Source organism: Leptopilina heterotoma, unplaced genomic scaffold (genome assembly GCF_015476425.1).
Source record: "Leptopilina heterotoma isolate Lh14 unplaced genomic scaffold, ASM1547642v1 Lhet_23, whole genome shotgun sequence".
Classification (NCBI taxonomy): Eukaryota; Metazoa; Arthropoda; class Insecta; order Hymenoptera; family Figitidae; genus Leptopilina; species Leptopilina heterotoma.
This window is the reverse complement of record NW_025110948.1, coordinates 343,009-369,298: the sequence shown is the minus strand read 5'-3', so window position 1 is coordinate 369,298 and position 26,290 is coordinate 343,009. Positions and strand designations below refer to the sequence as shown.

General features: G+C 25.2%; 1 protein-coding gene and 1 long non-coding RNA gene across 4 annotated transcripts in view; both read left to right on the top strand.

Moving 5' to 3' along the window:
- The window catches only part of LOC122502460 (furin-like protease 2), a 381,086-nt gene that overhangs the window by 300,082 nt on the left and 54,714 nt on the right, over nucleotides 1-26,290 (top strand). The window lies entirely within an intron of this gene.
- LOC122502461 lies at nucleotides 633-26,290 on the top strand. Its single transcript, XR_006301638.1, has 2 exons — nucleotides 633-764; nucleotides 26,097-26,290. It is a non-coding gene; the product is annotated as an uncharacterized LOC122502461 (long non-coding RNA).

Genomic DNA, 26,290 nt, shown 5'->3' with positions numbered 1-26,290 from the left:
TCTTCGAAATTTAATTACTTTAAAAAATTTTAATAAAATTCTTAGCAGAATTTCAATTATTTTTAATACAATTTTTATCAAATTTATCGAAAAATGAAATTATTCTTAAAATTATTCTTCTCAAAATTTGTCAAGAGAATTCAATTATTTAAAAATTTGTTGACAAAATTCTTTATATGAAAGATAAATTTTAAGAAACATTCAAATAAAATGTTTATTTTTGTATTTAAATAATATTGAATTCTCGTAGAATTTTATAATAAATATGTATTTAAAAATGCATGTCAGTTAAAATTTTAGATAATAATTGAATATTAAAAGCAAATATAGTGTGATTTTTTATAAATAATTGAATTTTGAAATTAATTTTTTTTTAAAGTTGCAATTGTATTTTTATTTTATTATTTGAAGTTTTTATTTTCTAAAATATGTTTAATTGAAGAATTTCCCACTTAATTTAAATGGGGCCACTTAATTTAAGTAGGGAATATTCTTGGCTCCTATTTAAGGAGGCGCTTCTTAAAATTAGATTATCGTTTCTTCTGTGTGGTTAAAATTGACTACCTATCAGAAGTTGATGTTATACAAGAAACAAACTAATTCCATTTTATTTTCTTTCTGTTTCAGGTGAGCGAATAAATTATCCAGTTATTTTATCTTTTACCATTATTTTCTGAAATTCTTTTTAATTATTATATTTGAAAAAGAAAATGAAATCATTCTACTGAATAGAGTCTAGGACGCTAACTTTAAATACTCTTCTGGTGAGTAATATTTGGTTAATTAAACATATAAAAACTTATTTTGAATCGTTCGTTATTGCTCGACTAATGATCAGAGCTTCAATCACAATAATTATTGAAGAGACTTATTCAGAGAGTTTGAAAAGTGTCTCAAGGATGCTAGCTAATTTTTTTTTAAAAAAGGATAAAAGTTAGTGTGATATATATTTTAGATCGATATGGTCGTAAGCATGTAGTTAACAAAATTAGTCGATCGTATGCGAAGGGGAGAAGGTTTCTCGTTGATTCAGAGTAGAATAATAGAGCTCGAGAGTCCCAAACCGTATGGACCATTATGTTCGATTACTATACCTCTCTCTCACTTGTGTGTTGACTATCTACTGCCGTTATGCTGATGCCTAACATCACTACTCTCAATGCCGCCGAGACAAACGGATTAGATTTGTTTACTCGAGAGACACGGGCATCATGATAATGCTTGTAAACGATATTAGATATCATAAGGAGATTCGTATTCAAAATAATTGTCCTACTTACTCAAGCTTATGATAAACCGATTAATAATTTGTGTTTGAAGATTCACCTCAAAGGAGAGAGGTTGTTAGACATTGACGAAAATTAAACTCACCTTTTATAACAATCTTTTTTTAAAACAAAAAAGATAAAAACCTAGTGTGTATCTGGAGTGGATTCGATGTCAAGAGAAGTCACCAATTAATTGGCTTTGCATCATCTGTATCATAATCGAGGTGGAATCTTGGATTTGGCCAATCAAGTTTTCCCGAAGAGCATACTCTAATCACACTTTTATCAGAGGTTTTCTTTTCTTATACAAAATTTGTCGACTTCCATCTTTTGGATGGATAAAAATCTATTTTTTATATTGACTGGGTGAGTTAGCATATACATTTTATACAAGATCTTTGATCTTGCCCTTGACCACAAATTTTCTGTTAAATTGAATGTACAAATTTTACATAGCCCTTCAAATTGAATCTTATGTTTAAAAAAATATTAATATACAAATTTATTATAAATTTTCGAGTATAGTGTAAATGTGAAAAGTGTGAATCGTATTTTTTTGTTGATGGACTAAAAGAGATATTTTCTGTACAGACTAAATTATATCAAACTTTATAAATATAAATAAATATCCTCTATTTCACATTGAACTTGTATCAATAATTATTAAAAATACTAAATTTGTTACAACATACAACTATATTTGAAAATTTGATATTTTTTAAGAAAAGTTTAAGAAAAATTGACATCCTCACAAAAAAAAAACTTTTTGGAACTAAGGGTCTGCCAATGGTATTCAGGTAAATTACCACACAGGAAAAAAACGATAATCTAATTTTAAGAAGAACATACTTAAATAGGAGCCAAGAATATTCCCTACTTAAATTAAGTGGGGCCACTTAATTCAAGTAGGGAATATTCTTGGCTCGTATTTAAGTAGTTTCTTCTTAAAATTCTTCTTAAAATTTAATTTTACAATAACTTAAATTGAAAAATATTATTTAACAACATTTATATTTTTTCTAATTAAAAATCACTAAAATCTTGTAGAATTCATGTATAGAAATTGTATAGAATCGTGCTAGTGAAATTCTATAGAACTTTTTCAGCTGGAAAATAAGAAAACATTTCACTGAAAAGTATAAATTAAATTTTTTTTTTCATACCAATAAAATGTATATTACAAGAATATAATACTTCTTCAAAACTATTTTCATCATTTCCATTCAATTATTATTTTTAAGAATTTTTCACTAAAATTTAAAAAATTTTTTTTTTTTTTTTAATTTTTCTTTAAATCAATTAAATTTTCGAAAAAAGTTCTTCGACAATTTTTCAAATCCATATTTATTTACAATATTCAGTTTTACAAATTTCAATTAGTCGTCAATTCTTCAATTAAACATGTATTAGAAAATAGAAACTTCAAATAATAAAAAAAAAAATTCAATTACAATTTTTCAAAAAAGAAAAATTAATTTCAAAATTCAATTATTTCTAAAAATTCACGCTATATTTGCTTTTAATATTCAATTATTATCTAAAATTTTAACTGAAATTCATTTTTAAATCAATTTTTCATTAGAAAATTCTACGAGAATTCAATTATTTAAATACAAAAATAAATATTTTATTTGAATGTATCTTAAAATTATTGATCTTTCATAAAGAACTGTATCAACAAATTTTTAAATAATTGAATTCTCTTGACAAATTTTAATAAAATTCTTAAGAATAATTTCATTTTTCGATAAATTTGATGAAAATTGTATTAAAAATAATTGAAATTCTGCAGAGAATTTTATTAAAATTTTTGAAAATAATTGAATTTCGAAGAAAAATTTTATTATTCATAAAAATAATTTGGATTTCTGCGAAGAATTATATTAATTTTTGAAAATAATTGAATTCTTGAGACGAATTTTATAAAAATTTCTTTTTAAATAACTGAATTCTTGAGACAAATTGTAATAAAATTTTTAAGAATAATTACATTTTTCGAGAAATTCGATTAAAATTGTATTAAAAATAATTAAAATTCTGCAATGAGTTTTATTATTTATGAAAATAATTGAATCTCTTTAGAAAATTTTAAAATTCATGAAAATAATGAAATTATTGCGAACAAATTTATAAAAAAATTTGTAAATAATTGAATTCCAGATAAATTTTTAATATTTTATGAAAATAATTAGCACTATATAACTTATTTTTTATTCAGAATTTTATTAATTTTTTTTTTTAATAACTGAATTCCTTTGGAATATTTTATTTAAAATTGTAGATATTAAAGGAGAATGAAACGAAAACATTCGGACAAATAGTTTTTAAAAATTAGTTTACTCCAACGTTTCAAAATCTAAATGATTTGTAGATATTAAAAATCATTTAATTGAGGAAAATTTTTGAAAATAATTCAAATTTTGCTGAGAATTTTATCAAAAATTTTTTAAATAATTGAATTGATACGAAGAATTTTATTAAAATTTTTAAAAATAATTGAATTCTTGCAACAAATTTATATTAAAATTTTCAAAAATAATTGAATTCTTAAGAAGAACTTTATTATTTTTCCTTAAATAATTGAATTCTAGTGAAGAATTTTAGAAAAATCATTTTAAATAATTGTATTGAAAATAACTGAATTTGTTTAACGAGTTTTAATAAAATTTTTAATGATAATTTCATTTATCGAAGAATTTAATTAAAATTGTATATTCAAAATAATTGATTTCTTTCGAATAATTTCAGTAAAATATTTGAATATAATTAAATTCCTGCGAAAATTTCTAATATTTTTGTAAATAATTGAATTCTGCCAAAGAATTTAAAAAAAAAAACCTTTTTTTAAATAATTGATTATTTCGAGGAACTGAAATTAAATTTTTAAGAATAATTATACCTACAATTTTTTAGCAATTCCTGTAAAATTGTATTAAAAATAATTGAATAGCTGCAAACAATTTTATTTAAATTCTCAAAAATAATTGAATTTCTGCGATGAGTTTTACTATTTATGAAAATAATTCAATTCCTAAAAAAAAATTAATTATATTTAGAAAAATAATTGAATCCCTGTAAAAATTTTATTATTTATTTTAAAAATAATTGAATTATATTGCGAAGAAATTTATAAAAAAAATTTGTAAATAATTGAATTTCTGTGAAATTTTAATTATTTTATGAAAATAATTAAAAGTTTTCTTTGAATTTTATTAAAATTTTTTTAATTAATTGAATTCTTTTGGATAATTTAATTAAAATAATAGATATTGAAAATTTTTAAAAATAATTGAAATTTTGTCAAGAATTTTATTAAAATTTTTGAAAATAATCGAATTTCTGCGAAGAATTTTATTATTTATAAAGATAATGAAAATTTTGACTAGAATTTTTTAATAATTTTTGAACATAATTGAATGTTTACGAAGAATTTTATTACTTTTGATAATAATTCGAATTTAACCCCCCAATATATTAACACTTTAAAATTGAAGTAATTCAATCTTTTAAAATATTAAAATTAAAGTGTTTTCGACACCGTGACAAACATTCATATTATAAATAATATATGCAGCAATTTTCAATATTGATTATCCTTTGAGGTGATATAGTTCCCCTGAAAACTTATGGAAACTACCTTCAGTCAAATCGGATCACAAGAGTGCTTTGTTAAAGTCAGCATAGTACAAAGTTAGCATACTCAGCAATACATTTACATAAATATGCAGTCATGAAAAGTTACCCTTGCAAAATAAAAATATGTATTCGTGATTTTGAATAAAAGAATCTATAAAAAAAATATATTTAAAAAAATTTTTATTAAAATATTTCTAACAACTATAAGGTGTGTAAAGATTTTTTTCTTCTGCTTGAGGGAATTTTTCATCAGCTCGTCACAAAAATGTCAATAAATCGATACAACTTTTCGAAATTAAAAATTCCACACTTTGAATTTATAAATATCACATCCGTCTGAATTTAAAATACATAATAAATATTGCATAACAAAAAGACACTTTTATTTCATTAAACTTCATCAGTTACTAATATTCAAATTTCCTTTAGAGAGAAATAAATTCTAAATGTGTTATCGGATATAAAAATATTTAAAACAATTTTTAAGAATTGAAAACGTCTCTTTAATTTTTTTAAATCTGATATTAAATTTTTGAAATCTAATATAAACTTCGTATTAATGGAATCCATTGGCAACGGGTGAATTTAAAATCAACGTTAAAATATGAAATGCAGAAAAAATTTTTAATATACTTTACCTAAAAAAGATAGTCATAATTAAATTTTCCTTTTTAAAAGCAATATTATCTCGTTACAGTAAAATGAAAATTAAATTGCGCACCTTTTCTAACAACTATTTTATAATATATATATTTTTAAATCTACAGAAAACTTATTTAATTTAGTTACTATAAAATTTTACGAGAGTTTCTTATTAAATAAAATTTCTTTGCCCTGAAAATGAAGATACTTCTTTTTTTGCTTATTTCGCGCTCAGAATTTCACATATTTCATTCGTTGGCGGAACGCGTTTTTAATCAAGAGAAGAAAAATCATAAAAGAAATGAGATTGGTATATTCAGAAAGCAGTAAACAACAGTAATAATTATATTAAAATCTTTAATTCCAGCGAGATTATTTGACTTTCCTCTTATTCAACAAAAACAAAAACTAAAATACAAATATTGTGATCATAAATGAATAAAACAAACACGACTTTTTACTTATTAATTAAAAATGAATTTGAATAGAAAATATTATTATATTTCAAAAAAATTCAGAGTATATTTTAATTTAAACAGAATTTTCGTTAAAAAAATTTTAATGAGTTATCAACTTGTCAGGATATTATTTTATCAATTTACACACGAAGTAGCTCAGCGAATTATATATATTATTAACAAAATTTCATTTTATTAAAGTTTTCCTCTTCTTGACGTTAATTAATTTGGTAAATTGAAATAAAATTTTCTGTTCTCATTGTTTCTTTAAATAAAAAATATTATGAAGGAAAGTCAATAATTATAATAACGAATATTAAAAATTTTAAATAATAAAACTGAATCCTTTTATATTATATTAATGTCTAGATCGAAGAGAAGAATTTTGTATCTTCATGACAGACATTTACTAAAAAGTAAAGTTCACAATAAAAGTAATCTAAGTATCAAGAAAAAATAGATTCTAAAAATTTAAAAAAATTCAGGCTTCTCACTCATCTACTAAAACCTACTATTTTTGATTTTTTTAAGAATCTCCACTACTTTAAATTCGCTAATACTAGAAATCAAAAAATTATTCTAAAAAATTATAATCAAATTCTTTAAAACGATTCAATTATTTTCAAAAAATATTCGAAATTCAATTATTTTTAATGTCTAGTATTTTCATAAAATTTCGCAAAAGAATTCATAAAAACAAATTGATAAAATTCACCCAAAAATTAATTATTTTCCATAAATAATAAAATTTCCATAGACATTCAATTTCTCTAGAATTAGAAAAAAAAATTTTTAAAGATTAGAAATAAAGGCTTTAGAAAAACATTTTCAAAAAATTTCGAAAAATTCAGTTCTTTAACAAAATTTTAATACAATTCGTCTCAATAATTTTCACTAATAATAACATTTTTCATGGAAATTTAATTTTATAAAAAGTGTTTAATAAAATTCTAAGCAAGAATTCAATTATTTGCATAAATAATAAAACACATCGAAGAATTTCAATTATTTTAAATCCAATTTTAAATCAATTAATCGAAAAATTCAATTATTTTCACAAATAAAACAATGTTTTTTTAAAATTCTTTGGAAGAATTCAATTATTTTCAAATATTTTAATAAAATTATTCAAAAGAAATCAATTATTTTAAATACAATTGCAATTAAATTTTTTTGAAATAATTCAATTATTCTTTTAGATTTTAATAAAATTCTTTTCAAGAATTCAATTATTTATATAAATAATTCTTCAAAAGAATTCAATTATGTCGATAAATAACAAAATTATTCCTGAAAATTCAATTATTTTTTGGCATTTTTTCTTGGAAATTCAATTACTATTGTAAAAAATTCTAATAAAATCATTTGTAAGAATTCAATTATTTTCAAAAATAACAACATTTTTTACAGCAATTCAATTCTTTTTAACCATTTTAATAAAATTTTTCGACAAAATTCAATTATTTTTATTAATAATAAAATTCTTGTAAGGAATTCAATTATTTTCATAAATAATAAAATTCTTGTAAGGAATTCAATTATTTAAAAAAAAATAATAATATATACCAAACAGACATTCAATTATTGTCAAGAATTTTAATAGAATTCTTTTTAAAATTTAATTATTTTAAAAAACTTTTCGCAATTCAATGATTTTCAATTATTTTAATAAAATTTCCAAACAGAATTCAATTATTTAAAAAAAAAAATTGGTTAAATTCTTCGTAAGAATACAATTCTTTTCATAAATAATAAAAATTTCTCAGATATTCAATTATTTTTAAATATTTTAATAAAATTGTTCGAAAAAAATCAATTATTTTAAATACAATTTTAATTAAATTTTTTTTTGAAATAATTCAATTATTCTTTTAGATTTTAATAAAATTCTTACCAAAAATTCAATTATTCTTAAATGTAATTTTCTTCTTGGAAATTCAATTATTTTTTAAAAATTCTATTAAAATCTTTCGCAAGAATTCAATTATTTAAAAAAAAAATTTAATAAAATTCCATACAGACATTCAATTATTGTCAAAAATTTTAATAGAATTCTTTGTAAAATTTAATTATTTTTAAAAACTTTTCGCTATATTCAATGATTTTCAATATCTACTATTTTCATAAAATTTCCAAACAAAATTCAGTTATTTAAAAAATATTTTGTAAAAATCTTCGTAAGAATTTAATTCTATTCATGAATAATAAAAATTTTTCTGGAATTCAATTATTTAATTTTTATAAAATGTGTAGTCGAAAGAAATGAATTATTTAAAAATTTTAATAAAATTCTTCGCATGAAGTAAATTATTTTTATAAATATTTAAATTCTTTCATGAATAATAAAATTCGTTGCAGGAATTCAATTTATTAGCAGGAATATAAGAAAGAAGTAAATATTTTTGATGAAAATTATAGGGAAAAAGTCAGGAAAATAAAAAATATGGATTAGAAATTTTTGTCAGTTTTGTAAAGTGTCTAAAACGATTTTTTTGTTGTTGTCAAGTTTAATTTTTCGATAGCTACTCTTTTACCACTTTTTTCAGTTGGAAAGCAACTTTTTGCTACTTTTTTAAAATTAATTATTATCGAGTGCAAAGTTTGACAATTACAAAAAGGAATTTTAATTTTCCAGAATTTTTTCTTTCTCTTAAATTGGAAGTAGATGTAAAAATCCTTTTTTTACGAAAAATAATCAAAGTTCTGACCTCTAGGGATTTATCGACTACGAACTAGATGGTTGACACTTTTTCCCTATTACTATTTAGTTTATTATAATTATTTTATTAAATTTTTAAATTTTATTATTAAAATAAATTATTATTTAAATAAATTCAAATCGTCATAATATGATTTATAACACATTGTTTATTTTATTCATTCTCGAATTCTTTCTAAAAATTTAATAACAGTTTTTTTTACACTAAAAAATAAATCTTACTTTCAGTCTCTTTTTGACTAATACCGTAACATTAGAAACATTTTTAACTAAGTCTTAGTCTTGAGAGTATTATTTTAAGTCATAAAATTGACTTAATATAGTTTTCAGTTTAAAAATAGGCTATTTTTCAATCATTTCAGTTTTAAGATGTAAACGGTTTCAGACTTTGTTTTTCCTGCGTATTTAAATAATTTTGTTGCTTCAAAAAATATTGAAGTTTTCTTTTTTGTTACAATTTACAAAAAAAAGAAACATTAAAGTGAAATTAAAATTTCGGTCCTGGTATTCCATGTTTTAGGGGATAATGAAATAAGTAGTGACTGGTTTCTCGTTTAATTGAAATGAGGTATTGCGTGGAATACGTCAAGTTTCCAATTTAGTGTCTGTTGTATTGTATCATTGAAAGGGGTCGTTTCACCGTCAGTTGATTTGCAATGGAAATTAAATGATTTCGTCTAATTTCGTGTAATTAAAGGTGTAACTAGTGAGCACATTAACACTGTTTACACATTGAGAAGTATCGAAATGTCTACAATGTACAAAATGTACAACGTCAGGTGAATTGCATTACGATATCGGTTTATGTACCCATCTAATAGAAGCGTTCAGCTCTGCGGGATCGTCAGCGATATTCATATTGTGTTGAAATTCGCCCCGGGAAATGGGGAAGTAAAGTCTACCCAGTGAGATACTACAATTTCAAATAGTTAACGAACTGCCACTCTTTGCCATAGAGGTTATGCAATGAAAATTTTTTTCCAACTATCACTTCAATGCTTGCATTTGTTCAAACTTTCTTCTTTTTTTCATTTTTTTTTTTTTTTAAAGAGATTTCTCTTTTATTTCTGTTCATAATTCTTTTTTCAATCTGCTCGTTCGTATTGAATTCTATTTCTATTTCCCTTTTTTTTTTTGCTTTTATAACAGAACAAATGTCTATTTTCATGTATTTACTTAATTAATAAAAGTATTTAAATTTTTATTTTAGAGGAATGAAAAATTATATTGGACTTTCCTGTTTGTTGATTTAATAAAATGTTTTTATTTATTTATTCATTTCAATAAAAACTTCCTGTTTGTTGATTTAATAAAATTTTTTTATTTATTTATTTATTTCACTAAGAACTTCATGTTTGTTAATTTAATAAAATGTTTATATTTATTTATTTATATCAATAAGAGCGCTGATTTAAAAATATTATTTCTCAGCTGCCACAAAAAATTATAACGATTTAGATTAGATTGGATTTTAGAAAAACTAATTTTATTATTGATAACGATTGTTAGTATATAATTTAATATAGGGAAATTTATTAAATGTACTGGAAAAAATTAAATGTTTAGAATTTATAAGAAAATATTGAATTTTTGTGTCTTTTTGTTTGACTCATAAACTATGAAATCACCACGAATTCTAAAAAGAAGTTTCAATTTTTTCTATCTCTGACAATAATTTATTTTAAATAACTTAATTCTATTAAAGAATTGTCATAAAGTTTTTACTTAGAAATGTATTTTTTTGAAAAATTTAAATTTCAATTCTGTTGAAATTAGTTTCAATTTCAAAAATTTTAACGCAATCTTAATAAATATTAAAATTCATCCCAGAAATTCAATTATTTTCAAAATTTTTTTTTTTTAAATTCTCGTCAACATTTCAATTATCTTTATAAATATCAAAATTTTCATTAAATTCAATTATTTATTTATTTATTTATTTACAATTATATTCAGGAATTTTTGTAAAATTGAAAAAAAATTCAATTATTTTCATAAATAACAATATTCATCATAAGAATTCAATTATTTTAAAAATTAAAAAAATTCTTTTCAGAAATTCAATTATTTTCAAAAATTAAAAAAATTCTCGTCAACATTTCAATTATCTTCATAAATAGCAAAATTCTTCGCCGAAATTCAATTATATTCAGGAATTTTTATAAAATTCATTGCAAAATTCAATTATTTTCATAAATAACAATATTCTTTGCAAGAATTCAATTATTTTCAAAATTTTTTTAAAAATTCTTGTCAACATTTCAATTATTTTAAAAATATTTTTTAAAATTCTTGTCAACATTTCGATTATCTTTATAAATATCAAAATTCAATTATTTACTTGCTTATTTACAATTATATTCAGGAATTTTTATAAAATTCATTGTAAAATTCAATTATTTTCATAAATAACAATATTCATCACAAGAATTCAATTATTTTCAAAATTAATAAAATTCTTCCCAGAAATTCAATTATTTTAAAAAAATCCAAACAAAAATGATAGTCAAGATTGCAATTATCTTTATAAATGAACAAAAATAAATGTTTAATAAAATTCAATTTTTTTCAAAAATTTTAATAAAATTCATTGCAAAATATCAATTATTTTAAAAAATTTTTCTTAATTCAATAATTTGTATGTACATCTATTATTTTAATAAAATTTCCAAAAGAATTCAATTATTAAACAAAAATTTTAATAATATTCTATACAAACATTCAATTATTTTTCAAAAAAATAAAAATTTTACAGAAATTCAATTATTTAAAATAGAATTTGCATAAATTTTTTCGAAAAAATCAAATGTTTTACAATTTGACATAAAATTCTTCGCAGTAATTTAATTATTTTCATAAATAATAAAATCATTCAGAGGAAGTCAATTATTTTCAAAAATAACAATATTCATCACAAGAATTCAATTATTTTCAAAAATTTGAATAAAATTCATTACCAAATTTCAATTTTCAAAAATTTTTCTTAATTCAATAATTTTTATATTATTTTAATAAAATTTTCCAAAAAAATTCAATTATTTAAAAACAATTTCGAAAAAGTTTTACACGAATATTCAATTATTTTTTAAAATAATGAAAATTTTTCAGGAATTCAATTATTATTAAAAATAGAATTTACATACATTTTTTCGAAAAAAATAAATTGTTTGAAACTTTTTTATAAAATTCTTCGCAATAATTTAATTATTTTCATGAATAATAAAATTCATTTCAGAATTTTAATTTTAATCTGTTTTTATTTAAATAATTGAATTCTCGTAGAATTTTCTAATAAATATTTATTTAAAAATTAATTTCATTTAATGTTTTAGATAATAATTGAATTTTAGAGAAGTAAAACTAATAATTGTAATGTTTAGAAATAATTGAATTTTGTAAACGTTTCAAATTAAAATCTTCGAAAATTTGAATTTTTCATACTTTCAATTAAAAATTCTATGGAACTAATTTTTTTTAAAAAGCTTATTTGAAATTTGAAAAAAAGTTTTTTATTTCAAGTTTTTTTTCAAATGTATATATTTATTTGAAGAATTTCCGAATAATTAAAATTTCACGTAAAATGGAATAGTAAACAAATGAATTTGAAAATTCTCAAGAAGAACTTTTTCAAAAATTATTTAAAATCATTGATTTAAAGAAGAATTTTATTTACAAATTTGCAGAAAATAATAATTGAATTTGAAATGATGAAAATAATTTTGAAGGAGTTACAGTAACAATATTCTTATATTTACTGTAAGTTACTGTAAGTTAATCTAAGTTACTGTAAATTAAAAGTAAACAAAATCATTATCTTATATTATTATTATAATATAAGATAATGATTTTGTTTATTTTTTATTAAAATAAAAATAAGATGTTACCAAGGTATGAAGCTTGTGGAACACTAGATGTAAGTATTAAAAACATTTGAATATAAGCATAATTGAATTTAAAGTTTACATCTATTTTTAATATAAAAAATTTTTTTTTTTAATGCTAAGTATAAAATAGAAAAAAAGGGAAAATTCATTTTTGGAGAATAAGATAATTTCATATATTTACGATGATTATCGTATTTAAATGGATTTTATAACCCGACTATTTCACATGGAAAAAGCATTAAAATTAATTGATTTATACATTACAGAAAAATGCATAATTTACTGTGGAAGTGCTTTATGTGCATTTTTATGACGAATTTTTTTATCTCTTTTTATGATTTAATACCATTTCGTACTTAAATGTTCGCTTTATTGTGAAATCTACTAATAAAACGCAGAATATGTCTTCGAATAAAAGCAAAAGCTTCGTGTGGTACAAAATTCATATATTATGATGAAAGATAGTTAAAGTTGTATTATTTCATATTGATATTTTATTGTTTATCCATTATTAATTATTACCACTTTTGGTAATTATTACTAATTATTACTTACTAGAAATATTGGTTTAAAAGTAGAGATTTTTTATTACTTACTAGAAATATTTTTAATTGTAAATTTCTTTTTTTTAATTCGCTTTTATTTTATATTGTCAGTTTAATGCGTTAGTCAGATAATAAAATAAAAATTCATTCTTCGCGTTAAAATTTTTTTTTATAAAAGAAAATATTAGATATTAATTATTAATATCAACCAGTTCAGTTCTTTTCGTCGAATATTCGGGTAGGAAGTTGAAGTGTTATTAGGACCAATTTCAGACTTCTAATGGTTTCATATTAAATTTAACCACCACTTTAATTTTAAGCGATGGTTGTTGAACTGATTCAAGAAATCACGACTATTTTAAATTCTTTTTCTTTAAAAAAAACTGTTATTAAAAATTAAAATTTATTCCTTTTGGCTAAAAATGAAATTTTGAAAAGCATCTTCCAATTACTTACTATTTGAGTTTTCAGTAATGCGTTACAATGAATATTTTATTATAAAAAGATATTTTTGTCATGTATGCAAAACGAATGAAATTGGAAAATTTTCATAAATATTTCTGAATTCTGCTACTTTTATAAATAACAAAATCATTAAATAATGTAAGAATATGTCTTGTAAATCGATTAGTAAAACTATTAAGAACATTGAAAATAAAGTGAGAAAGAAAATATATGTATAAAATTTTATGGTAATATTTAGCAGGATTTCTTTTATATTTTTCATGACATTCAACGAAAAGAATACCATTACACGGTCGTAATTTTGATTTATTTTTTCAACATTTCGCTATACTATAGTTTTAAAATTGTCTGCATTTTCCTCGACTTGAAATATTCCATTCTGCCATAATGTCTTGTATGTAGAAAACAGATGGTAGCACTGTATTTCGACGAGAATTAGAGAGATTCTTGAGAGGAAAGAAAATGCCCGCAAAAATCTTGCAACAATAAATGTTTCGAATTGTGATATAATAAAAAAATTTTGTCATCAAAATGATTGTTTGCTTCTTTAAGAAAATAGAATTTTTTTTGTTTGTATCTGGATCCTAAAGAATCTTATGATTCTAAAAAAATAAAAATAATAATAAAAAAATAAAATAAAATAAAATAATAATAATAATAATAATAATAATAATAATAATAATAATAATAATAAAAAAATAATTATTCTAAAATAATTATAAAAATTATTATATATTCAAAAAAAAATTTCCATTATATTTATTTACAAATTCAAAAGTAAAATTATTCCAAAACATCAATAACTTCATTTTTAAATAAATATTTAATCATTATTATTTTTTCATAGAAATTAAGATTTTAAAATTTCAAATTCAACAAAACAATATTATTTTAAATCATGATAAAATCGAAGACTCGGAGTGATCGCTTTCTTCATATTTTATAATAATTAAAACTTGCTACTTTGTTACTATAATTTCTTTAAAAATTATTTTCATCATTTCGATTATTCATTTCTAGAATTTTCAATTAAAATTCTTCGTTTAGTCAATTGTTTAAAAATAATTTTTGAAAAAGTTCTTTGTGAATTTTTAAATTCTTTTATTCACAATTTAATTTTACGAAATTTCGATTATTCTGACATTCTTCAATTAAATATATTTAGAAATTAAAAAGCTTTAAATAATGAAAAAAAAAATTCCATTAAACTTTTTGAAACGAATTAATTCAACAGAATTCTTAATTAAAAGTAAGAAAAGTTCAAATTTTCAAATGATTTTAATTTGAAACCTTTTGAAAATTTAATTATTGCTCAAAATCTACGCTATAATGCTTTTAATATATTTTTTAAAATTTCTTGTCAACATTTCAATTCTTATATCTTTATAAATATCAAAATTCTTCGCCAAAATTCAATTACATTCGGGAATTTTTATAAAATTCATTGTAAAATTTAATTATTTTCATAAATAACAATATTTATTTAAAAAAAATCTAAAAATAATTGTAGTCAACATTGCAATTATATTTATAAATGAATTGGAAATTTTTTTTGACAAAATTTAATTATTTTCATGAATTTTAGTAAAATTCATTGCAAAATAAAATTAATTTCAAAAATTAATTAATTAATTAATTATTAATAATAAAAATAATTGAAATTTTGACGAAAATTTTTGTAAACTTTTTAACATAATTGAATTTCTGCGAAGAATTATATTATTGTTGAAAATAATTGAATTCTTGAGACGAATTTTATCAAAATTTCTTTTTAAATAATTGAATTCTTTTGTGAATTTTTAATATTACAATTTTTAAAAATAATTACATTTTTCGATAAATTTGATGAAAATTGTATTAAAATTAATTGAAATTTTGCAAAGAGTTTTATGAAATTTTTTGAAAATAATTGAATTTCGAAGTAAAAAATTATTATTTATAAAAATAATTGAAAGTTTGACGAGAATTTTTGTAAATTTTTTAACATAATTGGATTTTTGCGAAGAATTATATTATTTTTGAAAATAATTGAATTCAGGAGACGAATTTTATCAAAATTTCTTTTTAAATAATTGAATTATTTTGTGAAATTTCATTGAAATAGTAGATATTGAAAATAATTGAATTTTGACAAATATTTGAAATTAATTAAATTTTCTAGAATTATTTTGAAAAAAATTGAATTGGTACAAAAATTTTCATTAAAATTTTTGAAAATAATTTAATTCTTTGAAGATAAATTTAATTAAAAATGTGTTAAAAATAATACTTAAATTCTAATAAATAAATTGGAGCAAAGGTTTTTAAAATAATTGAATTTCTTTGATAAATTTGAATAAAATTTTTAAGAATAATTCTATTTTTTGAGGAATTTCATTAAAATTGTATTTAAAATACATAATTGAAAGTCTGCGATGATTTTTCTTATTTATGTAAATAATTGAATATTAATTTATGAAAATAATTTGTAAATAATTAAATTCCTGTGAAATTTTTATTATTTATGAAAATAATAAAATGTTTGCGTAGAATTTTATTAAAATTTGTTTTTTTTTGACTAATTGAATTCTTTTGGTAATTTTTATCAAAGTAGTGGATATTAAAAATCATGGAATTGAGTAAAGTTTTTGGAATATAATTAAAATTTTGACATAAATTTTATTAAAATTTTTGAAAATACTAGAATTTCTGAGAAAAATTGTATTACTTTTGAAAATAATTGCATTTCTGCAATAATTTATAATTGCTTCAAAATTCAATTTGTTTTAATGTTTTTAACTAAAATGCTTCTATAAATTCATTATTTTTAATAATCAATTAAATATATATTACAAAATTTAACTAATTTTAGAAAAATTGTAAAAAATTTTTGTAAAAATCTATGTTTTTTAGAATTTTTAATAAAATTCATTCAAAATTGAAATTTTACAAAATTTCAAATTAAAACCTTTTGAAGTTCATCTACTTATGAAAATTATAAACGCGCAACTCTTTTTGAAATTGAATTAGTTTGGAAATATTCAAGTAAAATTAGATTTTAAGAATAATCACAATAACTAGAAAACAACAATTTTCTAGGATTTCGATCAAAATTCCCTGACTTTTCCAGGTTTTTTCAAGGTTTATAAAATTACCTAACATTTCCAGATTTTCTAGGATTCCAGTTTGCGTGGCAACCCTGTTTAATTATTATACTCAATGTTACTCTATTTTCGAGTTTAATAATACATTCTTTCAACTTGATTTCTTCACCAAATGATACTGAGTCTCTCCTTGAGACTATGGCTAAACCTAAACATTCAGAAACTTTAACAGTTCAAGAATTATTTAAATTTTTCTTAATAAAGTTTACATATATAAATATTAATGCAAAGTATCATACGGTTGACCCCAGTAAGCAAACAAACTCGTATGATGATGTTGGTTGTCAGAAAAGTGTCGGATGTTATGTCACAACATATATATATTTTCTGCATACGTCTAAAATCTCTGCAACTGTGTAAATTTACAGTCTAAAGGTAGATACAACCAGTAGTAACCACATAATTCACTTGTATAGTGTGCATCATATTTTATGTATGCCATCGTGCGTGGGAGTGCGAATTGCACATTGAGGAAATCCTTTCCATGTGTATAATACACAAGCACAAGCAGCAAGTTTACTCAGTCAGTGGTTATTAAGCAACTGATTTATTTGCAGCACATGAATTCCTTTGCAGCCACTTTGTCCTTAATGCTCCAAGTCTAAAATGAAAGGAGGGGAATCGCCTTAAAATTATACTGCTTTGAAAATAATTATTTGTTAACAAAAAAATGTCATCAACATACTTCCGTTATGTAGTAATATTAATAAACTTTTGTCCCCCAGGTGGAAAAATTAACGTTAGCTAATGCTACTAATGTTAGACTAACGTTAACTGACGTTAGTCTAACGACATTTTTTGATCACTAATATCAAATTATAACGTTAGTTAACATTAATTTAACGTTAGTATAATGTTAATTAATGTTAGTCTAACGTTAGTAGCTGTAGCTAACGTTAGCTAACGTTAACTTTTCCACCTGGGCCGATTCTAAATTTTTCAAAAGTTAGTTAAAAAAAAGTGTTATTTTATTAACTGAAAACATTTAAAATAGTAAATTAAAACTGTGCTTAATTCATTATCCGCTTGTTTACTTTTTAAAAGTCAGAATTAGTTTGTTTAATACATGCTCAAAATACTAAATTTCAGATACATGAAAATATAAATAGTATTCATGTTCTGTTTGCAGTTCGATACTCATTAAAACATTTCGAGTATGTACCAAGTTCTGTTAGTTTGGCTGACCATTCATTGATTACACTACTTAACTAGGAGTGTAAACGTTGTGCTGACTACTGTGATTGTGGAGAGTCTCAGACTGACTGAAACTCCTGGGTGCTCGAAAATCAACACGAATGGAGCTCATTATACCAGTTATGGAGATATTCATCAAAAGTCAATAATTTAGATCTATACAGCGTCCAGCATATTTCATGCTTTCTCTCTCTCTCTCTCTCTCTCTTCCATTAGAAATGACAAGAATATTCAGAGTTGGAAATTTGATTCATGCTAAGGTTAAGAAAAGAAAGTTTATTTCAAAATCCAATTAAAATGCTAATCTTCTTTTTACCACTTGGATGAATTCAGCTTTGCATATTTTTAAAGCGTTACTTACATTTGAATGTAGATATCAAATATTTTTAATTCTAATAATAATTTTTAATTTAAATTAAGATCAAATACTTTTGATGACTTGATAGTCAGATAACCTTATGGAACGTACTCCAACAACATCTGGAGCTTCTTTTACAGTTTGCGAACTTATGATCGACTTCCCCGCACCTGAAGCACGCGTTCGATCTGTCCATTGCCCTACAATCTCTTCCTATGTGTCCGTAATCGAGAAACCGATGAAAAATGTTTAATAATTTGATAAATAATCATTTAGACCCTCCATTATCCCCCAATACAGCTTTTGGTGTCACAATTACACAACAAGGGAACTAATTCCAAAATTGTTTGTAACTCGATGACATTAGGCTCATATGACGTTTTTAATGAACTATACGCGAAGCATAGGAGCTTTGCGAATAGGAGACGAAAGGATAGAATATGTAAAATAATATCCAATAACACGAGAAATTTAATGCAAAAGGGCATAAACACAACAATCCATTAAGTCATCTCCAAAACAATAAATATCCTTAGGCTATGCATTAAAGAAATTCACAGGTGTACCGTCATCACTTCCATCGCCTTTAAGTGCGACTAGAATGGAAATCCTCTTTGAATTAGTTTTCTCCTTTCACGTTTCTATTCTCACGAGATCCCTTTCCTCAGTACTATCAGACTCTTATAGATTCGTAGCCGATGAGAAATATATGAGGTTCCACCTGATTAGCTACACGGAAATCCGTTCTATTAGAGTTTGCCAACACTATTGAGTTGGTGCAATTTAGAAGCATCATCAACCATCATCCCTACAGAATACAGACAGTAATTAATAATAAAATCTAAATTTCAATTATCGATTTATTTTTATCCTTAAAAAATACTACTACACTTATTTATGTTGTAATGAGAAAAAGTTTTTTCCAATAGCCAGAAGGATAAAAAAAAACTGGGAAACAAAAGGGAAAAAAAGAGTTAAAAGGAACACAATATCGTGACATGATTCTAAAAGTGTTGATAGTTTGTTGTGATCGAGAAAAGAGTAGCGGATGATGCTGGCTGTAATTAATTTTGGCCTCAGGCCAACATTTACTATCGCGTGCCATCTAAACAGAAAGGAATTTCCGGATCGCGCCTGTCCCTCTGTGTCTTGTCCTACTCCACATTATACTCATTGAACTTCATTCTGCTCCCGTTTCGCTTTCACGTCCTTTCTGTCATTCCTTGAAAGTTTTTCCTTCCCTTCTAGTTCAAAGTATTTCACAAGAAATACCAGAGAGCAAAATTAACTCATTTTACTTCGTGCTTTTGTTTCTTCAATAAAGACGTTGAGAAATTGTAATGAAAATATTTATTTATTTGTTCAATTACGTTTATTTACCATTTTCTCCTTTTGCTCATGTTTTAAATGTTTTTGTTAAATTCCCTATGCGATTAATTTCGAAATTTAGTGAATTTGAATTTATTTTGTATTTGAAACTTGGGAAAAAATAGTAACTCTAAATATCTAGGCGGAGTGTAAATTGTCAAAAGTCAGGGATAATTTTGACAGACATTGTCGTGGTGGCGTGGCTTTTCACTAAAGGACATCTGAACAGCCAGCAGGAATAGATGAATTTTACAAATTCAGAGAAAGTACCCCATGTGAGCAGATTGGAAACGGGAAATCTCTCTGACAGTTAGTTCTACGAATGATTCCCAAGTGAACACGGATTGTGGGGGCGCACAATTTCTTGCAATGTCACAGGTTATCGTGGAAAGATGAGATTCACAGATCAGCATAGAGAAAATTCGAAAATCGTGGGGGTCGATTCTGTAATTTTTCCTCTTCCTACTTTCTACTCCCACTTTCCACTCTTACTTTCTACCTAACACTTTCCACTCTCACTCCCTACCTTCACTTTCCACTTCCCATCCTCACTTCCCTCCTTCCACATTCACTTCCCACCTTCCACTTTCTACTCCCACTTTCCACTATTACTGTCACTTCCTACCTTCTCTTTGCACTTCCCATCTTCCACTATCCACTTACCACTCTCACTTCCCATCTTTCACTTTCTACCCCACTTTCCACTCTTACTTTCTACCTTAACTTTCCACTTCCCACTCTCACTTCCCTCTTTCCACATTCCACTCCACATTCACTTCCCACCTTCCACTCTTACTTTGTACCTTACACTATCCACTCTCACTCCCTACCTTCACTTCCCTCTTCCCTCTTTCTACATTCCACTCCACAATCACTTCCCTCCTTCCACTCTCACTTACTACCTTCACCTTTCACTTACCACTCTTACTTCCCACCTTCCACTTTCTACTCCCACTTTCCACTCTTACTTTCTACCTTACACTTTTCACTCTCATTCCCTACCTTAACCTGTCCACTCTCACTCTCTACCTTCACTTTCCACTTCCCACTCTCACTTCCCTCCTTCCACTTTCCACTCTACATTCACTTTCTACCTTCCACTCTCACTTACTACCTTTACTTTCCACTTACCACTCTCACTTCCCACCTTCCACTTTCTACTCCCACTTTCCACTCTTCCTGTGTACCTTACACTATCCACTCTCACTCCCTACCTTCACTTCCCTCTTCCCTCTTTCTACATTCCACTCCACATTCACTTCCCTCCTTCCACTCTCACTTACTACCTTCACGTTTCACTTACCACTCTCACTTCCCACCTACCACTTTCTACTCCCACTTTCCACTCTTACTTTCTACCTTACACTTTCCACTCTCACTTCCCTCTTCCTACATTCCACTCCACATTCACTACCCTCCTTCCACTCTCACTTACTACCTTCACGATTTACTTACCACTCTCACTTCCCACCTTCCACTTTCTACTCCCACTTTCCACTCTTACTTTCTACCTTACACTTTCCACTCTCACTCCCTACCTTCACTTCCCACTTCCCTCTTTCTACATTCCACTGCACATTCACTTCCCTCCTTCCACTCTCACTTACTACCTTCACGTTTCACTTACCACTCTCACTTCCCACTTTCCACTCTTACTTTCTACCTTACACTTTCCACTCTTACTCCCTACCTTCACTTCCCACACTCACCTATCCTCCTTCCACTTTCTACTCCACTTTTCTTTCCAACCTTCCACTCCCACATTCCACTTTCTTCTCTCACTTTTCACTTACCACTCTCACTTCCCACCTTCCACTTTCTACTCCCACTTTTCCTTTAGCACTCTCACTTCCCACATTCACTTCCTACCTTCCACTCTTATTTCTCACTTTCGCTTCTCATTTTTCTCACCTAATGGTGGGAAAGTGAATAGTGGGAAAAGGAAGTAGGAGTGGAAGGTGGAAATTGAGAGTGGAAAGTAGGAGTAGAAAGTGGAAGGTAGGAAGTGAAAGTGAAAAGTGGGAGTAGAAAGTGGATGGTGGGAAGTGAATGTGGGACTAGGAAGTAAGAGTGGGAGTAAAATGTGGGCAGTGGAAATTGGGAAGGGAATGTGGGAGTGGAAAGTGGAAATTGAGAGTGGGAAGTAGGATTAGAAAGTGGAAGGTAGGAAGTGAAAGTGAAAAGTGGGAGTAGAAAGTGGATGGTGGGAAGTGAATGTGGGACTAGGACGTAAGAGTGGGAGTAAAAAATGGGCAGTGGAAAGTAAGAGTGGAAATTGGGAAGGGAATGTGGGAGTGGAAAGTGGAAGGAATGAAGTGAGAGTGGAAGATGGAAATTGAAGGTAGGGAGTGAGACTAGAAAGTGGAAGGTAGAAAGTGACAGTGGAAGGTGGAAAATGGAAAGTGAATGTGGGAGTGGGAAGTGAATGTCGGTATAGGAAGTAAGAGTGGGAGGTGAAAAAAAGAATTGTAGTTGGAAGGGAATGTGGGAAGTGAGAGTGGAAGGTGGAAAGTGATTTTGGATAGTGGAATGTGGGAAGTGAATGTAAGAGTGGAAAGTTGAAAGTGGGAGAAGGTGGAAGATGGGAAGTGGAAAGTGGAAGGAATGAAGTGAGAGTGGAAGATGGAAAGCGAATGTGGGAAGTGAGAGTGGAAGGTAGACAGCGTTCTGGACTTTTACAACTCTGTATTTTATTTCATAATTATACTTATCTTACAATTAGCCAGTCAAATTTATTACATTAATTCCATGAAATGTTGAAATAATTACAAATTTCTCCCAAAAGTAGATAAGAAGTTTCTTACAAGATTCTCAAAGACTAAGTTGTAAAATTAACGAATATAATTTACATAACTAATGCTCAGTTTTGAATTGTTTCTAAATGAAGTAATGCAAATTATTTCTATTTAAATATGTTCTTGTAGCTTTAAGTTATGATTGAAATTGTGGTCACAGTTGAAAACGGAAGTCTGAAATGTAAGAGAATTACAGGGAAACATAAAGCCACGTAAACGTAGCTGGTAGCAGAGTTTCTGTCGTTTTCCAAAAGTTTACTCGTGATTTACGCACTCAGCAACAGCCTCCATCTCTCGACTTAGCGGTTTAATCGTCTGCTTGCAAGAGTTGTTGTACCACCAACACGATGCAGATAATTTAGACATAAATCTTGTCAACAATTTTCGCATTTCATCATTAGAAGGTCAGACGTCAAAGTAAACTCATGTTTACAGATGTTATTGACATCATTACTAATTTAGACAAATATTTGCTGAAGACACACTGCAAATATGGAGTTAGTTCTAATTTCACTAAAATTCACTACTTGGTTCTAAATTTCCAACTTTAAATTAAATTTACTTTTATTAATTTTTTTTATTAGAAGAAGAATTTCGTTTTCTTTTTAAGTCAACGTGTACACTGTGATCAATAATTTATCTTAACTCTCGAGTGTATTTTAATATTTCCTATCAAAAACATTTTTACAAACACTTTAATGAAATACAAAAATATTTTAAACATCCCAGGAGTCTAAGTATAATTATTAAGATATTAAGAATTCATCTCTCCTTCTTGTATAATGGCTATGAATATAATAGTTTTACAACCTAATTTCATAATGTTTATAGCTTAGTTATAATCACATCCTAAGTAGTTGGAATATACGATCCCGATATAAGTTGATTACAAACCCAAATATAATTAATTTAAAAATATCTGACGCATACAAAAAGTCAAATTTTAAGTTCTATTATTATAATTTACGAATTGTAAAGAAAAGTTGTGTTTCATAAAAGAAAATAAAGTCGTGACAAAAATATAAGGACAGAAACAAAGCTTTTTAGTTTGGGAGAAAATGCAACTTTTGTTAAAACCTGTATCATAAAATAAAGTAAGTATGCCTATACTTTTATTCAGAGAACTCTTTTTAGGAACCAAGTTTCTCGTCATTAACAGAGTTATGTAGTTTTGTTTGTGGTCTTTCGCTTGGATTTATGAAGAGTTGTAAAACATGAAGTTGAGTTATTGTCAGTCACGTAAATTTTTATTTGAGTTTACTTTTTTTTAAAAAGAAAAACTTACTCAGAGTGTGTGAATTTCTAGAAATTTTATTATATACTCCATTTTAAATTAGCAAATAAAAATAAATCCAGACTTCTAACTAAAAGTCTGCATTCATTTATATTTGAGTTTATACTTTATAGTAATAGAAAAAATATAAACTTCGCAAAATAATTAATTATATTTAATTTATCTAAATGGAAGTTAAAAAATTACGAGGAAATGATAATATTCATAAGAACAATATTTTGGTTTATTGTGTTGCAAATATTGTCATTCGCTTTTAGATCTTAGTTGAGAATTTAACCTGCTATTTAATTATGACGTAGAAAGACGGGTGGAAGTAAATTCGAGAACAGAACCGTAGAATTTGTTACTCATCTCTGATGAATGTACACGATGCGCGCGTGAACATAAATTTCCTCTAGAATGTTCGTCTTACCATACTGGCTTATTCGAACCTGAACAACGCCTTCGTAATTTCGACGCTTGTGTCAGCTTAGTCAAGTCTTCACTTGTGCATATTCAGGCACAGTACTCAAAATCCCTTGCTCAAAGGAATAATTGAAAGCATTTAAAAACTCTAATCTTCAACTGGATTAAGTAAATTAATTAAAATATTCACAACAGATATTGAATCTATTTTAATTAGAGTTAATACCTTGAAAATAATGATTAAAAAGTTAAAAGCATTTGCAGTCTTACTTTACAAAATAATTAAGATTTCAAGAAGTTTTTTTATAATTCGAGTTTTGGTTACAAAATAATTTCGTTATATTTTTATTTGTAATCATTTTTTGAAAAATGATAACATAATTTTGACAGTTAAGGATACTTAAAATATTATTTAGGTTGTTTTAGTTGACTCTCTGGACGTTTTTTAGGGAAAGGGGTAATAAACAATTAAATAAATATCCCAATGGATTTTTTAATAGAGACAGAAGCAGTATTTGTTCGTTTGTTCTACTCATGTTCGCTGCCAGAACGAATTTGCCCAAAAATTAAGAAAGGAAAACCATGTCCCCTTCTTTGCTAGTGATAAATTAGTGTTCTGTTTTATCGACAGCGGATAACTAAAATCTGTAATTAAATCAATAGTTCACTTGAGATTCACTGTCAAAAAGAAAGCGCTGAGACATGACGCCAACTTGGTGGACAAGATGCGATTTATAATTAATAAGCAACGAAAAATATTCACCAAAAGAGAGGAATAAGTTTTAATTCTATTTCGTCGGATGATGATGCTAGTCCTATTAACTTCAAATGCACTTCTGGTTTTAAAAAAGTTTTGAAGAATTTTTTTTTCTCAAGTTTCTGTTTGAGGTAAAGCTACTTTATATGATTTGGCAGGGGATTTATGAAGTCTCGTTAGTAACTGTCAGTTGATTGAGGCTGCCTCTCATCCTATTTGAAGGTTTTGGCTTTTGATCACAGTAGTTTCTGGTTTGATAATGGCTTTCCCAGGGCATCGATTAAGATGCGAATCTCGTGTCTCGGTAACCACTCGATTAATCGCACCATTCGATTACGTGGTAATTTAACGCTTCCACGTGAAAATGTGGTGTGCATCTGTGGGCTTTCGTGTATCAAGATCTAAAGGTACTAATTTGAGTTTCTTGATTTATGGCCGAGTAACTCGATCAACGTCTTATTAGTACTAAACCCCGCAAGTTACAAACTGCACATTGTCAGGAATATTATATCAAATAATTTTGATAAACGTGCTTTTAATAAAAGAATTAGAAAGAAATATTTTTGAAAATTAATGGGGAATGTGAAGGAGAATTGTGTGAATTATAAAACCGGGTTAAATAAAAACAATAAAAAAATTAAATTGTTATAAATAACAATTCATTATTAATTGAAATTAAATTATTAAATACCTGCTTTCAGGAGTAATGTTAAAACATTATTAAATGTTTGGAAAATTTTCAAAGTTTTCAATATTCCCATAAATGAATGTGTCAAAGGGTAAAGCTTGAAAAGCGTAGTTTAGTAATTTCGATTTTAATAGAAGATTGCAGTTTGCAATTTCCGTACGTGTGGTACTCTAGCGACGCTTGCATTATGCTTTAATGAAAGCAGAGATTTTAAGAAAATTCGGCTAATGCCATATTAGCCGTAAGTGAATACAGACTATGGCTCAGTTTAAAATAACAAGACTATCAAAAGTAGCATTTTTCCTAACATTTCTATTTATTTCATAGTGCAGTTTTCTGCTGTTTTTATAAGTTTTTTAAATGTTGTACTAGTTTTACTTAAATAAAGATACCTTTGAGAATAATCATCAAAACTATCTAGAAATTTATTTACAGACTTTCTTTATTTTTAAAACCTTACATCTTCTTTTGTTGCAGGTGAGTGAAACAGTGGAGAAAAATAGTAAGCACACTCGAATGTGGTAAGATACACGTTTTCATTCCTAATTCCATTGAATGTAATTTAAGTGCTTCAATGTTATTCATATCATTATTGTATTTTTGTATGTAATCTTAGTTACTGTATTTAAATTTTTCAACTGGGATAAAATAAATATATTTTTATACTATTA